Here is a 7,830-nt window from a genome sequence, read left to right as displayed (position 1 = left end):
CCAAATACTGGTGTTAAAAGTAAACTAGATCCCCAGCCCTAGTGTGTGTGTGTGTGTGTGTGTGTGTGTGTGTGTGTGTATTTTTGAGACAGGGTCTTGCTATGCAGTTCATGCTGGACTTGATCTCATTATATAGCCCAAGCTGACCTTGAACTCACAGCAATCCTCCTGCCTCAGCTTCCCGAGTGCTAGAATTACAGACATGTACCACCACAAATGACAAAACGTTTTTATTTTGAGAGAGGCTCACTATATTGCCCAGGCTAGGCTGAAACTTGTGATACTTCTGCCTCAGCCCTCCAGAGTGCTACAATTCTAGGCATGTCATTTCACTCCGCTATAAAAGGCTTTCTTGTGCATGATCTTATTGCTCATTGGAATGAGAGAGAGACACTGACTCAGATACAAAGAGAATTGTCCACAGTCAAAGGGCCAATACTACCAAGGAAGGTTGAGAACTTAGGCATTCTGCTTCCAGCCCTAGTGTAACAGGCAGTGTGAGATAGAACTGGCAGAGCCTGATGATAGACAACACAGGAGACTAGGCAGGGGAGGCAGGGGGATAGGGAAATATTTACAGAGTTAAAAATAGGTTTGTTTTTAAAATGCTGGCCTCATACATACTAGGGAAGCATTATCACTGAGTTACATCACCAGCCCTTTGTTTGTTTGTTTGTTTGTTTGTTTGTAATAGAGGTTGAGGTCAAATACCTGAGCTCAAGCAATCCTGCCTTAGCCGCCTCTAAAGCTGAAAATACAAGCCATATGTCACTGGTTTGTGATATTTTTATTTGTTTTTATCTTTTACTACCTGTACTTAATGCAAAAATGAATTTTCTTTATATTACATTTTTATACTAGTGTGCTACTTCATGCTAATCTGGTGTTTGGCCTGTGACCTTTTTATTTCCTCTTTTCAAAGGTATGATAAAAAGATTTTTAAAAGAAAGCTTTGTTATTTATACACATGAGCTACATCATATACTTTATATGTGATCCAAGATATTTTCTCTTCACATAAAGAGAAAAAGAGGGCAAAACAGGCAGGCCAGGGTCAGACATACTTTTTACGTAGTAAGAGGAGAGGCGCACAAGAGAATCTATAACTTTGCTCAAGGGTTCAATCTTGTGGCTATTAAAACTTTGCTCTCAGAGACTTCCAGAGAACATGGCAGAGAGATAACAGTAGCTACGTAGGCTCTCTGAGATACCCAGCTTAGAATCCAGGAATGGTACAGTGTGAAGAGCCCTAAGCAAGGGGAGATATACCCTGCCGACCCAGGAATGAACTAAGCTGAGAGAAACCAACTGGAAATGCAATCCCGGTGCTATAACTAGAACAGACAAAATCTCAGTGCGGGAGCTGGAACCTGTGCCTCTGGAAGGCACAATTTGAATTTCCTTCCACTGCTGCTGCGTCTGAATCAGCACAGCAGGGAGACAGACATGCGAAAACTCTGAGAGCGGAGTTGAGAGTGGGATTGGCAGGGAGCCCTGAATCAACCTGCGGTGAGTGAGAAGAACGGGGTCCTTTCCATAGGATAGGAGGCTCCAAAAGATGACGTTCTGGGACCGGGCAGACTAGCTGGAAGAGGATGCTGCAGTGACTTCAGTCACATAATCCCCTCTCAATTGGGATTGGTGCAGAGCACTTGGCCTGGGTGACGCCACTGACTAAGACCTAGTAGGCTAGCCCAAACCAGGTCCCAGCACCTAGCTGTGCACCCTAGCAGTGAAGCCTTCAGTAGGTTGACCTGGAGGGGCGGGCCCAGCAGAGGCTGCCCAGGTCTGTGTCTCCCTAGTACACTGCAGTGGGTGGGAACACCTAGCTAGCGGATTCAAACAAACTGTAACCAACAAAGATAAAAACTGGGCCTCCTATATACACTTGTATGGAAGGAACAAAAAGTGTGGAAAGAGGGAACAACAAGAAAGGGTCCTCAGTCCCCAATCCTGAGAACACTGATCCAGGAAAGGTAAATGCAAAGGAGAATGAGGACAGAAAACATGCAATATCAGACATGGCACCAATAGACATAAAGCGATATCTCCGGAGCCTCATAGATGAGTTCAATAGTGAAGTATTTAATGGCCTAAAGCAAGATATAAGTAGAATAGTTAGAGAAATGCTAAGCACCGCCCAAGAAAATACAGATGGTGGAATGGAAGAACAGAAAAAAAGGGGAGAATTGTTTCATGGAGAAAATAGAGAAAAATAGAATACGGGAAGCAGGTTCAAAGAGATTACCAGGAAACTAAAAACTCTATCGAAAGCTGGCATAACAGGTTGAAAGAAACTAAGGATAGATTATCTGAACTGGAGGGCAGATTTGTAATGTGGGGGCATGAAATGAAAAACTTCTTAAAAATAACAAGAAAACAAACAGCAATAATACAAAGGCTAGAAGATGATAGAAGGATCTATAACTTAAGAATCAAGAACATAAAAGGAGAAGTAGGGACACAAACAAATGAACTACAAAAGCTACTCACAGAAATAATCTAAGAGAATTTCCCTAATTTAGCAAAAGATAAAGATACACAGATGTATGAGGCATACAGGACCCCAGCCACCTACAACCCAAACAGAGCTACACCCAGGCATATAATAATCAAAATTCCAGAAATCCAATATAAGAACAGAATATTAAAAGCCATTAGAGACAAGAAACAGATCACTTACAAGGGAACACCCATCAGAATTACAGCAGACTTCTTGGCACAAACCATCAAATCACAAAGAGCATGGGGGGGAAATAATTCAAGCTTTGAAAGATAATAACCTCCAGCCAAAATTGATATATCCTGCACAACTGTCCCTAGAAATTGATGGAAAAACAAGGTGCTTCCTTGTTTTTGAACTTGGGGAATTCCTATTAACTTGATTTGAAACCCTGTATTGCTCTCACCATCTTGTTTTGACTGATTTTACTCTATTCTGTTTTGCTTGATAGTACCAAGTTCAAAAGAGGAACTAGGGGAATTTGCAATCACCAGTTCAACTCTACAGAGAATACTGCAGGATATGCTAAAAAAGAAAAATACCAAGATTCCAGAAACAGTGGCAGAGAGGCCACAATGAATGGAGCAGAAAGCGAAATGAAGAAGACAAACTGACAACTAATGACAGAAAAAGAGCTCAACAGAAATGAGACAGAGAAGGTTGGATGGTAGGAACAGCTATTTTGGAGAAAACAAGACATCACAATAGCTAGTGCTGATTTAGTATCATCTTGCTTTGAAGTCCCATCAAGCTTTTGTTCTTCTGTCTCCATCGGTCTTTTTTTTTTTTTATCTCCATTGGTCTTAACATGTTGTATCTTATTGGATTTTATTATATGTGATAATATAAACAAAAAAATTATAGACAAGGAGATTATACAGAAACCATTGTTCATTTTCTGATAGTTGATCCTAAATACCCTGTAATACTGTCATTCTCTTGAATGGTTTTACATTGTCTCGATATGTTTGGTGCTATAGTATACGAAGTTATACTCAAAGATTTCAAGGAAAGAGACACTATGGTACCTACTTTTATGTCAGGATATCTTGTGGTGAAACACTATTTTGCTTAAATGGTTGTTTTTTGTTTTTTGGAGGTTTTTTTTTTTTTTTTTAGATTTTTTTTTTCTTTTTCCTTTTTATCGGTACCGGGGATCAAACTCACAATCGCCTGCTTGCAAGGCAGGTGCTTATGCCACTGAGCTAAATCCCCACCCCTAATGGTTATGTTTTGACCTGCACTGTTTTGTTGTTATGCCCTCTTTTATCTCAATCTCCCTTTTTTATTATTTACTTTTTTTATTTTTATCTTTTTAAATAAGGGGAAAATAAATAAAAAATAGCAGGATATATTATAGTAACCTACTTTGATTTCCTATTAACTTGATTTGAAACCCTGTATTGCTCTCTCCATCTTGTTTTGACTGATTTTACTCTATTCTGTTTTGCTTGATAGTACCAAGTTCAAAAGTATAGGCAACAACTGTGAAGACAATAAGATTCATTATGACACCCATTCTGGTTGACTATTATCTTCTTTTGAAGTCCTGTAATGTCTCCAATGTTTTGGTTTTATTCTTTACTGTTTTGTTCAATTTTATTATAACTGATGATATAAGCAATTCTTTTTAAGATAGCAAGAGGCATTATGGTAACCATTGTTGATCACCTTGTATTTTGTTTTTACATTATGTATTATGTCCATCCTTTTGATTTGACTGACTCTGTTCTGTTATGTCACATTTGGTTTTACTCTATTAAAAATAAAGTAATAAGAACTGTGGGAGTAATAAAACCCAAAATGTGTAAAGGCCATTGTACAAAAGAGAGGAAAAGAAAGTGCTCTAAAGGACATAACTGCATGTATATTTAAGTGTATAAGATAGATAACCATATTACTGAGTTTTGTTGGATCACTGATCAGAACTGTTTGCAGGCTCACTGTTTGAAAGCCCACTTTATATGCTTTAATTTTGTAACTTGAACAACTATTTTTAAGATGACAATATGTGGCGTTGTAGGTTTCTCTAAATGTTGCTATGTTGCACTGTTGGTTCTGGAGGAGCATATCATGACAAGTTTCCTGATTTAAACTGTATGTATTCAAGGACACAGGTAGAGCCCATTCTTCCTAGTCTCTTCTGGTTCCAGATGAACCTTAGGAGTGATTTCTCTAGATCTAGAAGGTGTGGGAGCTCAGAGCAATAAATTTTCCTCTGAGGACGGCTTCCATTGCATCCCATAGATTCCAGCTGGTGGGTCTCTCTCCCACACCTGGAACAACACTTGAAGCTTCCAAATACAGGAAAATGACAAAACGAAAGTCTAAAATGCAATCTCAAACATCCAGCCCATCCCAAGAAAGCCCAGGAGCCATGTGCATAGAAGAAAATACATGCCACATGACTGAAATACCTGAAGTAATGGTAACTGAAATAAAGAAGCAAGTATTGGAAGCCATGAAGGAATTCAAACTAGAAATAGTCTCTCAGATGAAAGAAGAATTGATTCCTGTACACCAACAATTAATTCACTGAGAAAGATATTAGGAAAGCAATATCATTAAGAAAAATTAAATACTTAGGAATTAACCTAACCAAGGAAGTGAGAGACCTCTATAACAAAAACTACAGTACTTTTAAATAACAGATCAAAGAGAACATAAGAAAATATAAATCCATCCCCCATTCCTAGATAGAAAGAACCAATATAAAATGGCCATACCTCAGACAGATGTGGTGATGCATACCTGTAATTGGAGGCTGAGGCAGAACGATCGTTGGAAGTTTGAGACCAGCCTGGACTACAAAGTGAGCTCAAGGCCAGCCTGAATTGCATAGCAAGACCCTGTCTCAAAAAGACAAAAAAAAAAAAAAAAAAAAAAAAAAAGCCATACCTCCAAAACTGATATACAGACTGAATGCAGTCCCAATCAAAATACTAACAGCACTCCTCATGGAAACCAATCCTAAAATTCATATGGAACCAGAAGAGACCTAGAATAGCAAAACTAGCCCTGGGTAACAAAAGTAAAGTAGCAGGCATCACAGTCCCAGATTTGAATTTATACTTCAAAGCTACAATATAAAAACAGCATGGTAATGACACAAAAACAGACATGTGGATCAATGGAACAGAATAGAGGATGTAAAAAATAACCACAAGGAAAATCAACTACCTGATCTTTGATTGCAGGAAAGATAGTCTCTTTAATAAATGGTGCTGGGAAAAATGCCTCTCTTGGGGCTGGGGATTTAGCTCAGCAGCATAAGTGCCTGCCTTGCAAGCAGGCAGTCGTGAGTTTGATCCCCGGTACCGATAAAAAGCAAAAAGGCAAAAAAAAAAAAAAAAAAAAAAATGCCTCTCTTTATGCAGAAGATTGAAACTAGACCCATGATTCACACCCATGTACTAAACTAAAATCAAAACGGATAAAAAATCTAACTATTCAATTAGAAACAATCTGCTGGAAGGTAAAACAGATAAAACTCTTGAAGACACAAGAATAGGCAAGGAGTTTCTGAATGGAACATTAATTACACAAGAATTTGTACCAAGCATCAACAAATGGAATCATATAAAAGCACAGCAAAGAAAACAAACAAGATACTTGAAGAATGGAAAACTATTTTGGCAGGTATTCCTCAGAGGACTTTACTCTGAATATAAAAAGAATTTAAAACCAATAAATCCCTCCAAATAAAAAACCCAGTAAAAAAAATTGGCAAATGAAATGAATAGACACTTCTCAGAAGATGAACAAATGCCCACTAAATACATGAAAAATAGCCGGGCGTGGTGGCGCGCGCCTGTAGTCCCAGCTACTCGGGAGGCTAAGGTGGGAGGATCGCTTGAGTCCAGGAGTTCTGGGCTGCAGTGCGCTATGCCGATCGGGTGTCCGCACTAAGTTCGGCATCAATATGGTTACCTCCCAGGAGCGGGGGACCACCAGGTTGCCTAAGGAGGGGTGAACCGGCCCAGGTCGGAAACGGAGCAGATCAAAACTGCCGTGCTGATCAGTAGTGGGATCGCGCCTGTGAATAGCCACTGCACTCCAGCCTGGGCAATATAGTGAGACCCCATCTCTAAAAAAATAAAAAATAAAATAAATACATGAAAAATGTTCAACATCTGGGGCTGGGGATTTAGCTTAGCGGCGTAAGCACCTGCCTTGCAAGCAGGCAGTCATGAGTTCGATCGCTGGTACCGATTATAAGGAAAAAGACAAAAAAAAAAAATGTTCAACATCACTGTTCACTAGAAAAGTACAAATTAAAACAACATGAGATTCCATCTTACTCTAGAAAAAAAATGGCTTTCATCAAGAAATTAAATAATTACAAATGCTGGTAAGATTGCAGGGAAAAAGGAAACTTTCCAAATTGCGGTGAATATAAACTAATACAACCCTCATACAAATCAGTATGAAGATTCCTCAAGAAACTAAAACTAGAAACTCCATTTGACCCAACTATTCCTCTTTTATGTATTTCCCGGAAAGAGTTAAAGACATCGTATTACAGTTATACACACACACCTTATTTATAGTGATACAATTCATAATAGCTAAATCTTGGAAGCAGCCTTTGTGTCCATCAATAGATGAACAGATAAAGAAAATGTGGTATTTATACACAACAGAGCACTACTCTGCCATAAAGAACAACAAATTTGAGCCATTTTTAGGAAAATGAATGCATCTTGAGACCATAATGTTAAGTGAAATAAACCAGATACACAGGCTTAAGTATAGCATGTAAGTATATTTCTTATATGAGAAACCCAAAATATAAATAAAAAGCAAAATAAAAGATAGTTAATAGGTATAAGGGAGCTAGATCTTTTTCAAATGGGAATGGGATCAAGAGATGAAGGGAAGAGGGAAGGGAGGGAAAGGGGATAAAAAATGATGCATTATGTACACGTTCCAGCTCCACACAAAGGGCATAATCATTGTGTAATGCAAGCAGTTACTAATAAAAATAAAAACTAGAAAAAAAATCAATAAAGTACTTTTAATTCCATATTTATGGTGTGTGTTGGTCAAAATTGGTTTGTATGTCAAAAAGTGAGACCAAGTGGATAGGGAAAGTGGGATGATGGACAGCATCTTGGTTACTTTTCTCTCCCTGCTGAGACAAAATACTTGACACCCAAAAGGAAGCAAGGAAAGATTTACTTCGCTTAGTTTTTGGAGGTTTCAGCCCATACTCAGCTAGTTCCAAGGCAGGGTGGTGTGGCTAAGGGGCAACCATTCATGGCAGCTGCAAGTGACAACACCCAAAAGGGTCAAAGGGCCAAAAGGAAAATAGACAGCCTCCCTTA

Source organism: Cavia porcellus, unplaced genomic scaffold, assembly GCF_034190915.1.
Source record: "Cavia porcellus strain 051 isolate PalLab524CR breed Dunkin Hartley unplaced genomic scaffold, mCavPor4.1 scaffold_10, whole genome shotgun sequence".
NCBI classification, from domain to species: Eukaryota; Metazoa; Chordata; class Mammalia; order Rodentia; family Caviidae; genus Cavia; species Cavia porcellus.
The sequence above is the reverse complement of the archived record's forward strand: the minus strand, read 5'-3'. Positions refer to the sequence as shown.